Here is a 15,653-nt window from a genome sequence, read left to right as displayed (position 1 = left end):
AAGTTCTTGCGTAATAACTTCTGAGCGGCGTGGTGTACCCATGCCAAACTTTGCACAGCTATAGGAAATTGAAAGCTCATCTTTTGGTAAAAAGAGATGCACCCTGTATGGTTGCTGACCTGTGGCAGGTCAATGCTAGGCCAGGGCTGTCAGCGTAGGTAATTTATAGATAATTGTTCAATTTGATGTGACAACGGAGTGTTGGACGAAGCCAAATATCTCTGCAGCTGGTTTTTAGACAATGAAACGATTGCCTAAAAAATCTTCTTCAATTGGCTTTTTAAAGGTCGGAGTAGGTCACTGACTCAAAAAGACCCAGTTCAACATTTTGTTGCTAGGAACATACCACCTAGTGCAATTCTTGCCGCTTGATTCTCTGCCTAGAACAGGTATTAAGGTTTACGGTAGATGCATGAGTACGGGGTGCCGGTAGTGTAATAGGTTAACACATCTGCGTTAACCACTGTGCGTCTGGGAAACCAGAGGTACAGGGCTCGATTCCCCGCGGTGCCCGCCCTTCCTGCCAGGGTGAGAGGCAGGCGACGCCTTATAGCCTCAGCAGCTGAGTGGGTCGTAAAGCCCCAATCACACACACACACACACACACACACACACACACACACACACACACACACACACACACACCACACACACACACACACACACACACACACACACACACACACACACACACACACACACACACACACACACACACACACACACACACCACACACACACACACACACACACACACACACACACACACACACACACACACACACACACACACACACACACACACACACACACACACCACACACGCACACACACACACGCACACACGCACACACCCACACACACACCCACACACACACACACACACACACACACAACCACACACACACACACACACCACACACACACACACCCACACACACACCACACACACACACACACAACACACACACACACACACACACACACACACACACACACACACACAGATGCATAAGTACGTATGGCCAACATTGGACAACAACCTGGAGTTTTTATCTTGCTTGACCTTATTTGACACAAAATCATAGTGTGCGACCCTCAAATTTTCCAGTATGCCATGCAGTAATCCCGAAACAAAATCATGAAGAAGGATTCAAGTAGTTATATCCAAACCCAGCAAATGATAGCCCGCTAAGACTCATCCAAAACCACCAGTATTCATCTAGTGGCAGTAAAGGGTACCAGCCTGACCTGACGGGTAGCGGATGGTGCGCTGAGGACCCAGCTCAGAGACGTGCATCACTCGCGACTGTATGCGCTGTTGATCCTCGCACATCGGGCACTTGAACTGAATTCGACGCCGGATTAAGTAAAAACATTGCCTTCTGCTATCATTCTGATCTATTTCAGGTCAGCAGGGAATTCCACAACCCAACAGCCATGCAAAACAATTTAAGCATTGCATCAATATGCACAAGCAGACTTGCCCGCCTGGTGCGAAGACAGTGTGGATGAGCACTTAAGCAGCACAGGAAAACCGTCGTCATCGGTAACGCGTCATCGCAAATATATTTTACAAATCATCGGTATTAGAGTCAGTATATGTATTTGTGTCCGTATCCGTAGCCGTATTTACGGCCGTAGCCGTAGCCGTAGCCGTAGCCGGGATAGCCGTAGCCGAAGCGGCGGCCGTAGCCGTAACTGAAGCCGGGATAGCCGTATCCGAAGCGGCCGTAGCCGCCGAAACCGTAGTTGCCGAGGCCGAGGCCGTTGAAGCCGCCGAAGCCTCCGTAGCCGCCGAAGCCTCCGTAGCCGCCGAAACCGTAGTTGCCGAAGCCGCCGAAGCCTCCGTAGCCGCCGAAACCGAAGTTGCCCAAGCCGAGGCCGTTGAAGCCGCCGTAGCCGAGGCCGTTATAGCCGCTGTAGCCGAGCCCGCGGAGGTAGCCGGCAGTAGCCGTAGCCACCAGGCATAGCAGGATAACCAGCTGTGAAGGATGACGCAGCATAATAAATATCACATGAGCGCATGGAAATGTTTACGACGAGCCCTTGATTTGATCTCATTGAATCACACTTTCGCAAATGTTGTATTAGATGGAGCGACGGCAAGTTAGTCCGTCAAAAATTACGGTGCTGCCACAAGAAGCAAAATTAATTACAGAAACACATACGGTACATACAGTGTATATATATATATATATATATATATATATATATATATATATATATATATATATATATCTCTCTCTCTCTCTCTCTCTCTCTCTCTCTCTCTCTCTCTCTCTCTATCTATATCTATATATATGTCATGGGGCCTGCATATCCTTTGCAAATCATAAAGTAGCCTTTTCATGTAGGGTCAAAAGGATGTTTCGTTGCATGGTTTCTGTACTTTTTCAAGCTGCCCTGTTCATGCGCAGAAAGGTCGTGTTGAAGCATGAAACTGTGACTGTTGCCATGTCAAGCTATGTCGGCTGAATGTTCTAATATTTTCATAGACACTTATATATATATATATATATATATATATATATATATATGTATATATGTATACATGTATATACCAACATCGCCACGCTTAAAGAGAAACCATGTGCTCTGTAGGGTTCAATTTTAATACATATTCCTGTGTTTGTGATGCATGGTTTCGTGCACGGAAAATCATGATGAAAAGCATAACGGCATGAAAAAAGCAAGATGTCTTTTACCGGCAACTCCAAACGATATATAGCGTGCAGAAGGCGCAATATCGATTTCTATCGAGTCGCTTGGCGCCTGAGAGCAATATTTCAGTTGGCGCCAACCGATTTGGTGCTTGGTCATGTTTATGACAATTCTATGACTGACGACATTACACCTATTTTCTCGAATAATCGCGTTCAACGATGAAGAAGGGAAACTCGGTTCGGTTTCCATGTGGTTTAGAGCGATGTGATCAACGAGCAAAGCGATGCTTACCTTCATGGCTGCGGAGGTGTAGCGGGGAGTGGTGCCGGAGTGTGAATGCCGTGACAGCCATGGAGCAGTAGCCAGTTTTATACCCCAGAGTACGCATAGCGCACCAGCGGAAATGGCGGGCCACGCCTTCTCGCGCCAGGAAAATCTGTCGCCGCCTGCACCCTGCAGAAATTTGCCTTTGTGACAGGCTGGGAGAGCGGGTTGGAATTGCGGGAAAATTTTGCTGAGCTTTTTTGCTGATGCTAGGAACCCCACCCAACAACAAAGATGCAATTTCCTTCATGCCTTGGCTGTCTGTCGTAGCCGCCGTCCGGCGCTACATGCTTTCGGACTTGGTTTTACACGACAGGTGGTTGGGCTGCAGACGGGCGCGCTGCGATCTCCAGACATATGCGCAGTAGAGGCACATGGAGAGCTGTGAATATAGTGTCCCTGTCTTGCTCATCCAGCCATTGAGGAATGGAGGTCAGGATATTTGGATTAGAGCCTTTACGACCAGAAAGGATCAATTCGGGGCTATGGGATGAAGGAGAGTGGATAACGGTGCAGCAGGACTACATGCGCCTGAGGGGGGGGGGGAGAGGGCAACCACCGAGACTTACCTGCAGAGGGACCTCTCTACGGGGTACGTGCCGGGCGTCCGGTCGGGGTCCTCCTCCAGAGTGCCTCTCGGCCTATTCGTGGCTGACGCACGCAGCCTGGCCCGGACAAGCGGGGCGTCGCGAGGATGCAGGTAAAAGCAAAAAAGAGAATAAGAGGATCTGATGGAATGCAGGTTGATAGATGTGACACCAGACCCAAACCAAGCCGTTAGGATCATCAACTCATTGTAATCACCAAGGCATCTCTGTTGATCCAAGTGGTCATGCGTCATGACAGAATATTGATGACATATCGCAGACGCAATGCGTCATGAGGGTCGCATGGCCAATAGGAACGTCAGAGACGAATGCACGCAACATGAAGCTGATACACACATGACAGCAATGCACACAACATGGCACATGTGCCCGAGGCCGCGATATTCTATAATAACGGATCAGAAAAGATCAGGTTTCTCACGCCATTGCTGTAACTTGTGACAGTGTTTCAATCAGGTGTTGCGAGTTGCTGATAGCTTACGGTGATGCCACGACCCCTTTTTACAGTGATGAATATATGTTGGGTAGCCGCGCTGCCAGAGCGCAGAAAACAAACCGAAACTTAACTGCAGGCATGTGCCTAGAGCCCCAAAAAACATTATGAGTCTACATGGTTAAAACGACGAATCATGGCGGGGGTAAATACTGGTTAGGGTGGAGCCTTTGACTCGCCGACCGCGACATGCTACGTCAGGATGTCTCTCTAAACGCAAGTTTACAGAAAAGCGTGGGAAAACAACGTACCAGCGCGACCCGGAGCACCATTCAGTGTGGGCCCAAACGGAACACGCGACGTGCTGTTGCCATATGTGTTTGTCACAACAGCATCGGATTCACATGAGACACTCAACAATCTGTAAACGTCGCGCACATTGGGACACATCGAGACAGAATAGCGTGACATGTCTGTGAATGAAAATCTCTGAAGCGTGCTGCACTGGCCCGATCGTTAGCGAACCATCAGCGATCAGTCCCATACTACAGGCGTCCGTTTGGCTCCAGGTAACAGCTCGCTCAGCTGTATCATCGACGTGTGACGAACTGCGCGCTGTCGCAGCGGGATGCTCTTGCGTAGCGTGAGTGAATTACAGTTGATGAACGTTCTTCGACAGCTCCGAGCGTCGAAACTGAGCGCGTGGAGCGGTGCACCTTCACTCCAACTAACTAGTGCTCGTGACAACTTCTTTACAGAGGGCGATTTACGCACTGCGATGTGAAGGATGTGCTTGTGTTGCCGAGCTGCCACCCGGTGTAACTCCGTGACCTTCCCCGTTACCTGATACCACTCCCTGGTGCGAGGTCCGATTGTGCACTTAAGCGCCATCTACTACTTCGTCGTCCACTCGGTCTACGGAATGTTCCAAACCGTGTGTGCATGCGCAAGCCGTGTATTTGCGTGCATGTTTGTGAGCCGGGCGTGCGTGCGTGCGTGCGTGCGTGCGTGCGTGCGTGCGTGCGTGTGTGTGTGTGTGTGTGTGTGTGTGTGTGTGTGTGTGTGTGTGTGTGTGTGTGTGTGTGTGTGTGTGTGTGTGTGTGTGTGTGTGTGTGTGTGTGTGTGTGTGTGTGTGTGTGTGTGTGTGTGTGTGTGCGTGTTTCCATTTGTTTCCAGTGACACCTTGTTTTAATGCTGCTACGATGGACTTGAAAAGTCACGAGTACATCGTGGATAGTCAAAATACAAATCTACGCATATGCCTATGTACATGTCCATGATTCAGACAATTTGCCGTTCGGTAATTGTTCCGCCGCACGCTGTTTCTGCGGCCAGCTGGTAGTCGCCGAATGGTCGGGTAGACTAGTATAGCACGCTAGCCGTAACACTGATGACACGCTCGGCCGCCTTGACCTGACCGGCCCCCACCCCGAGTCAAGACACCCGCGGTCGTACCTCCCATCACAGCCGTGACTGCGGCGGGGTCACGGGTCCGGCACGGTGTCAGCCCGGGCGGCCGGCGGCCCTACCCGCTCCCACTGCCACATGCCCTCCAGCGGCCGCTCACGCTCGAAGTCAAAGTTCCACCGGTAGGAGGCGGCGCGGTGCGCGGCCCGCTCCTGCTCCCGGAGAGCGTCCTCTAGAGCGACCTGATCCACGGGCCCGAACAGGCGCCGACGAGCCGCCGGCGGCCGCGAAGCCTGCGGCGCCGCCTGCTCATCACCGCGCAGGCGGCACCCCCGCTCGGCGCGGCGCGCCTGCCGTGGCGCCGGCGCCGTGGGCTCCTCCCACCGCATCGGCCGATGCTGCCGCCCGTGCTGACGCTCCCGCTCCGCGTCCGCGGCCCACTCCGCACTTGAATGCAGTCGCGGTTGACGCGTCACCTGCCGCTGTGGCGGCTTCGGCTGGTGTGGCTTGCCCGTGCTGGAACTGCTGCGTGTCGTCCTGCCGCCGCCGCTGATGACAGACCAAGAGTGCGGGGCGTCAGCGGGGCTCGGCCGACTCTCGTGCAGGGCGTCAGCGGGGCTCGGCTGGCGCTCGTGCAGGGCGTCAGCGGGGCTCGGCTGGCTCTCGTGCAGGGCGTCAGCGGGGCTCGGCTGGCTCTCGTGCAGGGCGTCAGCGGGGCTCGGCTGGCTCTCGTGCAGGGCGTCAGCGGGGCTCGGCTGGCTCTCGTGCAGGGCGTCAGTGGGGCACGGCCGACACTTGTGCGGGGAGTCGACGGGGCTCAGCCGACACCCGTGCGTTTTGTCCGTGTCCTGCGCCGGAGTTCCCCGGGACATTCTCAGCCGAAGCGGTGTGCCATGTTATCTGTCGACAGGCGTGGTGAGCGTCAGGCACAGCACAGACGTGGAGCAAATAAGAAAGTGGTCTCAAGTGACCAGCACGACTATTGCGCTTCCGAGCCGGCATCGTTGGAGGAATGATTGCCTGGCTTTGCAAAATCAGTATGAGTCCCTAGTTCTTGTGCTGAGTTGTAAACCTTCAATGAAGGTTCCTAAAGATGGGTTCTTTGAAAGCAATCATCGGAGCTTCGTGCAGAACGCTGCTCTTGAATACCTGTGCCGCATAAATTTGTAGGTATTTACTTGCATGCTGCAAAATCAGGTGTGATTGCAGTGCAACAGCACAGTCTGAGCAAAACATAGCCTTCACCATTCGATTGATACCGGGAAAACCAAATTGTGAGCTTGCAAAATCGATGAAGAACATGGATCGAAACACGGTCCAGCTATTGCCGGTCCGGCGTCTCAGTGACATCACACCAACTAATATTGACGGAGGAGGAAGCAAACAATCGCTGTGGTAGGAGTGTGAAGTAGTTCGTGCATCGGTCACGGGCTAACTTGCGCAAGCCATGACTCCGCTAGATTTTTGTGCGTCATCAATGCATCGTCACTTGCACGCTGAAGGCAAATGTATGGTCTACGAATCACTAAGCGATCTCATCACTGATAAGCCAACAGGTGCGTCAGTAGCCGACCGCGAAGCTGCCAATGTCGCCTCATGCGAAGGCGACCTTGAATACAAGAAGCTGAGGCCTGAACCGAGAAAGAGCGGACTATAAACAAAGTTGCGTGAGAACAAATTCAGTGTATTGCACACAATATGCAGCCAAACTGTTCCCATTTTTAAGAAAATGCTTTGTTCACAGCACCAAAAAAGTAAACCATCCTAAACTCCCAGATATCTGTAATTGTTATAATCAGGCCTTGCCGGACTCAACAGCTGCCCATTCTTAAGCCATGCCATCGGGTAAACACACGCACGGCAGTGCAGACCACCAGCGCAACCTCCCATCACACAGTAGTGATGATGATGTCACGCTCTGCTGCCCTCTCAGCTCACATGAGGTTCGTCTCTTTCCCAAGGACACGGGCTGGGCCGCTCACTCAGCGAGCTACACAATGATGACGGTGAACGGCACATAGCTGCTCACATCGCAACTGCTCACGTGAGAACACGTGCTCACCTCTCACCGCTCGCGGCACATCCAGTTTACTTCCGTCGCCGCTGGCTCGGGACCCGGTCACCCCCCGCGCCGCTGTTCGTGTCACTGGGACGCGGCGCTGATCGCCGTCTGCGGCGCGCCACAGGAAATGCCCGCCTGCCGGGGTCGGCCGCGCGGCGTCGAGCCGGCGCTTGCCCTATCTGTGGCTTGCCGGGCGGCCGGGCCGGTCACCGAGGCGCCGGGCCGGTCCTGAGTGCGGCCGGTCACACCGAGGCGCGCCGGCAGTCACTGATGCGCCCGGGCCGGTTACCAGATGCCGGGCCCGGTCACTGAGGAAACCGGGCCATCACCGAGTCCTCGTAGACGTCCACCGAGGCTTCTGGGCCGGTCACGGAGGCGCTGGGGCCGGTCGGAAAGGCGCTGGGCTCGTCACAAAGGCGCCGAACTGGTCACCGATGTGGCGGGCCGGTCACCGAGGCGCCGGGTCAGTCACTAGGCGCCGGGCGCCTCCACAGGGACGGCACGAGGCGCAAGCCTCTGCGGCCGGTGGGCGGACTCGCGCCGTCCGGCCGTACGCTGACCGTACTACCGCTGCGGCTCCCAAACAGTTGGCGCTGCAGCGGCCGGCCGCGGCTGCTCGGCGACCCGACCGGGTGGGCGGCGCGCCGAACTGAGGCAGGCCCTGACCGAGCCGGCGTGCTGCGGCTCTCGGGGGGGGGGGGGGGGGGTGCCGTCGCCGTCGGAGGTCTGGCGTCCCAAGAGCCGGAGCCGTGACTGGATCGGCGGCTTCCGGCGCTCCGGTCCGAACAAGCACAACAATCTCAACCACGCTGCCGGCCTACCCTACCTTTGGTCGCGGCTTACAGGGACGTTGGAACGGCCCAAAACGTGGATTGTTTTCTAGGTTTCATAGCGGAGTAAATGATGCAACATCATGGCAAGTGGTTACTCATAAGTATGGCATGGCTCAAGCCTCGGCATTTTGTTTCTCAAGCTGACAGCCGATCAAACAACACGCGAAGCCGACACCTGGTGGCTCGCCCAGGCTCTGCTGTGGTCAGCCCTGCCCCACCAGCGCCGCCAGTCCGGTCATGCGGTCCTGCCTGTCGTCACCAGTCCGGTCATGAGGTCCTGCCTGTCGTCACCAGTCCGGTCATGTAGTCCCTGCCTGTCGTCACCAGTCCGGTCATGTGGTCCCTGCCTGTCGTCACCAGTCCGGTCATGTGGTCCCTGCCTGTCAACACTAGTCCGGTCATGTGGTCCCTGCCTGTCGTCACCAGTCCGGTCATGTGGTCCCTGCCTGTCATCACCAGTCCGTTCATGCGGTCCATGCCTGTCGTTACCAGTCCGGTCATGCGGTCCTGCCTGTCGTCACCAGTCCGGTCACGTCGCGACACCAGTGCTCAAAACGCTTATTTATCTCCGGAGTGAGAAGCACCTGAGCTTTGATAGCGCAGCAGCCGTTGTTTGGCACCGGGCGTGGCCGAGCGTGTTCAGTCAGGTCAGGAGCGCGAATCGCATTCAGAAGGCGTGAATACAGAGCACCAAGACTGAGCGCTGAACCTCCGGTCAGACCGGCTGGAGCGTCCACACGGCAGTCGACCTCGACTCAGTTTGAGAGCCGCTGCGGGAGCGTCCGCACGACGGTCGACCTCGGCTCGGTTTGGGAGCCGCTGACGTGTCGCGTCTCGTTTACGCCGTGCGCTGGCCGTCGCGCCGTAGTACCGGTGACGTCACGCAGCGTTGCCGGCCGCGAGGGGAGGGGCGGGGGAGGGGGCTATACTCGGCCGCGGGGGCGGGGACCGAGGCCGGCAGCTGCGCCGGGACGCCCGGACTGCCCCGCGTGCAGCTGCGCCGTTGCATCTGACCCGGACGAGACGGACGTTGAGGCGACGGCCGGGTGCCGGCGGCGCAGCTCCGCACGCGGCCACTCCAGACTGGAGCTACCCTGCATGCGCTCCGTCCGGTACATGCGGAATGTTGCTCGCTCGGTTACCCTGACGGACGGTTGTGTTTCCGTGCAGGCTGGTTAAAAAGCTCCGTTTGCATGGCAAAGAGAATTCGGACATGTTTCAGAGCTTGGAATCTGACACCCGCTGCCAGGTATGGCTCGCTGGCGCGATGCCAGCCGTGCCACTGGCTGAAGGTTTTGCTTGAAAATAGCCCTACTTGAGCAATAGTTTGACCTCACAGTGGGTACATTGAAGAGATAAGGCATGCACGTGATCGATTTTTTCTGGGACCTCCCCAAGCAGCGTCGAAGGGTTAGCGTTCAGTTGTGCCGGAGATGGGGCGGATACTCCCCCCACCCTCACCCGCTATCGCTGTTCTCGACATTGACGGCGTGGCGCCCTGACAACACTCATCGGTCCAGTGACGCCGAGGGAATGGCATTAGCAGCTCTCGTCTGTTCCGCTGGCCCCTCACGGGTTGTGTCTCTGCAGCGGCCCTCGCTGAGCGCGCAGCAGCGGCGCACCGGGAGCGTCGGGGATTCTGTGAGTCGGGCTAACCCGGGCCTCCATGCCCAACGTCAGCTGTCGAAGCCGGACGTGGCCAGGGCGACGCGTGGCGGGCAAAGCAAGAAAGCCGACACATTGGGGTGTTCTAGGTGAACAGCGAGTCAGACAGATAGACACATGCAGGCAGACTCGACTCGTTCCAGCTTGTATCTGCCGTGTTAAAAATAGCACAAAGTGAAGTTGACCAAACCCGATGAAATAATGGTGACGTCCTAACGGCTTTTTTTAGTTTTGGTTCTCAGATGCTGCAGATGTCAGATGAGTGGAACTTGGACAATGTACACAAAGAGGCTGAAATAACACTTTTCTGCAGAAGGCAGTGATATGTCTTGCCACAATCATGGTCATCATGCATAGCCAATGGGCTCACTCTCATATAATGTATGCAGTTGACCCTAATCAGGCGAGGGGCCGGAAGAACGGTTTAAGGCCATCACACTTATTCCTGTCCGATCCAAACAAACCTTCAGGGTGTTTTGTTATCACCTGCTGCATATTCAAAGTTGAGTGGGATGGCCGCAAGACTGTGGTGCTAAGCAGAACTGGAGTTAAAACAAGTTGAGAATGCAGCGACTTCCTCAGAGATGAGCTTGAAACATCCTCCCAGAGGTTGTATGGGCAACCACACCCCGACAGAGATATAATGAACGTGACCGTGCTTGTGAGATTGTATCTGTGTGTCTTTCACAAATGGGATCCTCGCACTTTCTCTTCCCCTATGCCTAGACCTCAATCAACTGCACGAGACTCGGACCCGGGCCGAGACACTACCGCACGTTATAAATGAGCGTGCCAAGTGGAATACAACCTCGACAAACAAAGCACCGTTTCCCAACGTGCGTTCACATTCATCAATGATGTCTTATTCCCAGAAATGTGTGGGCGCGTTGTCTATCCCCCCCCCCCCCCCCAACCTCCCTGGGAGCACTGTATCCTGCCCATCACTTCACCCCAGACCAGCAGAGGCCAGGCCAAGCTCACCTGGTCGCCGAAAGACACCTCTCCACGTGGGCACCGCTGCGCACCGAGTGCCTCTGCCGGCGCATGGGTTTAAACTTTAAATGGGCTGTCGTAAGCACGCGCGTGGCAGCCTGTCAATTTCTCACCGGCTGTCGGCAGCACATTGGCGCATCCCGCAATTTCAAACTTATCGTGACATTTCGCACTGGGTAACGGATTTGAAAGCGGTTGGGCTCGCCGGGTGACACTTTCCCGCGGCAAAAACACGGCGACACCTGGTTTTTGCCGTGGCTCGGTCGGCGGGCTCTAGGCCGGGATGCTGGCCGTCCCAGCTGCAGCGCTGGCGGCCGGGCGCCGCGCCGCGCCGCGCCGCGCCGTGCCGTGCCGGAGAGGAGGCACCAGCTGGGCACCGCCGACAGCCGGCCGTGCAGGGCGCACAGCGCGCGGCCGGCGCGACACCGCCGCCGAGCGGACTCTGCGTGCGGAGGCTGCGTCTGGAGACACGACCAAGCTGGTTTTTTGTGGCATCCGATGGTAAAAAATCCAGCGATGCATTTTTTGTGATCTTGCTCCTATCAAGGCTGATTTATCTGAAGACAAATATGATTCCGTCGCTTTGGTGTTATCCCACCAAACAAAAAGCTGAAGGAGATTGTGACCAGAACTGCTAAGCGTTTTCAAACGACGGACAGTGACGGTTCCGATAAGCAGTGTTCGTATGGAAACGCTCAAGCTTTTTAGCAAACCATGTTCATGCTTTGCTTTTCATTCAAGGTTATCGCGCTTATATGCATCTTGTTTTTTAAATTTAGTGCATTTGTGTGCGTTAGCGCGGCTTCCTTGTTTACCATCTCAAACCTTTTCCACAGAACAACCGCATTGTTATCTTCTGCAACCCGATGACTTGGTCGATGTGTTGGTGCAACAGGGTGTCAATCTTGTTATACATGGCGATGAGCCACCAATGATCATCATTTTTAAACATCGAGCGTTATAACAGTGATGCAGAAAAATGTATCCCAAAATATGGACGCATGTGCAGTCGGAGGCTCCTCCCAAGCATCCCAGAGAGGAAAAACATGCCGGGGAAGGTGGATAAGATGGGGACTTAAGCTTGGAGCCATAGAAGTCTTCAAACCAGCAAGCGAGGGAGAAAGGAAAGGCTTGTTTGACACAGCATGTGAGCGAATGTGTGCGATCGGTGCACTGGGGCGTCGCTAGGCGCCCTGGCCAGCTCAGCTGAGCACGCCGCCGGCTGCGGAGCCGGAAGCTGCTTGCTCCCGTCAGCCCCCGGCACTGGATTGGCTGCCAGCCCGGCAGTCGTTGATTCAGCACAGGGAGCATAGCTCGCATAGCTCGGCTGAACAGGAGAGTAGTCGGCATAATGTCAGGCAAGATGGGCTGCTGTACGTCCAATGGTCCAGAACTGTGGCTGTTGAGATGCTACCCATGCTTCGAGGTGGCGCGCGTTGCTGAGAGGTGCTGCCTATACCCCGACGGGCCCGCGCTGCCGAGAGATGCTACCTATGCCTCAAGAGGCCCGCGCTGCTGAGAGGCGCTACCTATGTCTCGAGGGGGGCCCGCGCTATGCAACCGGCTACGGACCGAACTTATGTCGCAGACACTGCCATTTCTGCCACCCACAGTGGACGGTGACCCCGACCCCGACAACATTGGTAAAACATGGTGTAGAGCATACGTGTGAGTAAAGACGACTGTTTTTAATGTGTAGTCACGCCCTTTTACCTTTGCATCCCTTGAAACGGGGCTTAATTGCTGTTGTTGTTGTGGATTGACCCTCAAATTCAATATATACCCTCATGCGTTAGATGCCCTCATACATACAAAAACAGGCCTCCATCACCTTTCTTCGTAATGGTGGTGTCAATATTCCCAGCACTCCTGCAGCATCCCTAACCGTCACTGTCACCATCAAGACACCCCACCCACCGTCAAGACACCCCACCTACCGTCAAGACAGCACGATAATTGGAATGGGCAACGTGAGGGGAGACAGCGGAACATACGGGAGCGAGACGCGCTGCTTCCGATAAAGTTGTCCAACTATGCAAAGCTCGTTTCTACCTAACAGAAACTAGGGCGTAACACCTGCTGCCAAAAGTCATGCGGTTGCTAATGGTACGGGCTGGCGATTGGATTTGTTGTAATCATGATCTATACAAATCGCCGCTCTCTTCATTAGCTACTTTCGTGACGCAGCCAAAGACAGATGGGTGTTTGACTTACTTGTAAGCTTGGCCAGAGTTTACTAATGGATGGTGGCTCTGCTTAATGAGACGGAGAAACGCTGGTCCAAATTTTCGGCAGAAAATAAGTTAGTTGGAATGCCCAGTTCTGCCCTCCCTTGACCTTAGTTTGTTCGCAGAGCATGAGCTGGAGATTCGTTAGCCGCCACATTTGACCGAAAAGAAGCTTATCTTTTCATCTCGCAGAGGAGTAAAACAACATGATTTACACAAAAAAGCCGTCCCTGAATGTCTGTATTTCTGTGCTTTAACGCCTGAATTACACAATGGGTCCCGATCAAACTGGAATGACTAGTAAAACTTGACGTTAGCATCTGATAGATGCCGCATACATATAATGAGAAACTACACACAATGATTCTTCGCTTTGCTCCGTATTCCATTACGCCTCCTTGGTCTTCTTTTTGCACTAAGCAGGCCTACCAAACCAGACGGTGCTAAAGAGAAAACATACGCTAGAACTTGTTTCGACACTATTCTCTAGCTCCGAGTACACGATATCAAACTCTCAGACTGTGCGCATGACCACTGCGCAACGACCGGCTTCGGCAATCAAATTCAATTGTAGTGACAGTGCTGTTCACTCAGTGCCAACTTGGTCGCTGCGACTGCACACACACAGAACGCACTACACCGCTGTCTGCAAACTATAGCTTATTATTATTACCAATAGATGGCGCTACGCACCATTTATCCACGGGTTTGAAAGTGGTTGCGGCCGATGCCGAGAATGACTCTTTACGAGCCTGTAACGTATGATACCCAGTAATAAGCTAGTTTTGGTAGACATGTGGTGGTAGCGAACATTTCAGGCAACCATACTTTTACAACATTCACTGTTCGGAACAAGATCTATCTGCGCATGGCTTACTTGCCGCAGGGCAGCGGTTGCGAATGACTTCAACACACGGCGTCAATATGGTTGTGTGCCGTGCTGTTGCTTGCTGTCTTCATTTATATCCGTACAGTTTGGACCGCCACCACTGATCAGCTGAAGGAGACAACTGTCGACGATGACGTCCATTTCCGGGTTGAAACGGCCTCGGCGCGGTCTTAAACGGCTGTTTGTGATCCTGATATCTTTCGCCGCAGAAAGCGAACGAGCCACGTCCTTCCCGATCCTGTGAGGCTAGTCCAAATGCGCTGACGAGATATTTGCTACCGAGAGTGTCATTCCCATGTTATGTCAAATATCCTGGAATCGGCTACAAAGTCGGGCAAAATGCCCTGCCGTTACAGACCGAGCCGACTTTATTCACTCCTGAGCGGCCGGAGTGACATGTGAAGCGGACTCACGCTGCTGAGTGGCGCTGCTGAGTGGCGCTGCTGAGTGGTGCTGCTGAACTATGCTTCGAGAGGGCCCGCTCTGCTGGGAGGTGCTGCCTATGTCTCCAGGGGGCCCATGCTGCTGAGTGGTGCTACCTATACTTCGAGAGGCCCGCGCTGCAGAGAGATGCTACCTATGTCTCCAAGGGCCCATGCTGCTGAGTGGTGCTACCTATACTTTGATAGGTCCGCGCTGGAGAGAGATGCTACCTATGTCTCCAGGGGGCCATGCTGCTGAGTGGTGCTACCTATACTTTGAGAGGCCCGTGTTACTGAAAGGTGCTACTTTTGCCTCGAGGGAACCTGCGCTGCCAAGTGGTATTCCCTATGCCTCGAGGGGCCCGCATATCGTAACTTGGACGATACGGGGACAGTTGATGGCCTCCTAGTTGATACGGAAACCCCCAGCGGGATGCATTATACGGCGGTCCCTGGCGCAGGGAAGCCAATCACCGGTACCAGGACAGCAATTCCTCTCATCGACTCCTGGCTGAAACATCTCCTTCGGTACTGGGGTCTCTGACATGGGCCTTTCACACAGGGCCACAGATCCTTTTCACTGTCTAATTGCGATTGCAAAGCCTTGCATCGTCACTTCTCAAATCTTTTGCTAGTGTCAAGAGGGCCAGCACGAAAGGCCCTTTGATCTTCTGGCCCCATCGCTGCCCTATTCAGCACATGTGCTGCTGGCCGGCCTAGGGCTCGTTGCCAACACATGGTTCCATGTTGGGCAATGCGAGCCCTGACTAGCACAGGGGGTTTTCGCTGTTTCAGGGGTCCCATCAATGAAGGAGGCTTCCTGGTGGCATTTGCAGGCCCCAGCCTTGCCGCTGCTCGGGAAAGGGCCCCTAGGGCCCGGACCGGCCCGGAACCTACTGTTCGGTATTGGTGGCCTCAGTTAGCTGACTGGGGTACATGCGCTCACTGTCCCAAGGAGCCTCCGATCAATGCAAGAAGTGCTCTGACACTTGAGGCTCGGCCCTTGGGTCGCAGTCTCTTCATGGGACCTCCGGCCTGCTGTTCGGATCCTCTAACAGAGCTCTTGTTCGTCAGCCCCATGGACCCAAAGGACCCTTCGGGACCCTCAGGGCCTAAGGGACG

This window comes from Pollicipes pollicipes, unplaced genomic scaffold (assembly GCF_011947565.3).
Source record: "Pollicipes pollicipes isolate AB1234 unplaced genomic scaffold, Ppol_2.1 Scaffold_3447;HRSCAF=4054_pilon_pilon_pilon, whole genome shotgun sequence".
Classification (NCBI taxonomy): domain Eukaryota; kingdom Metazoa; phylum Arthropoda; class Thecostraca; order Pollicipedomorpha; family Pollicipedidae; genus Pollicipes; species Pollicipes pollicipes.
Note: the sequence above shows the minus strand (reverse complement) of the source record.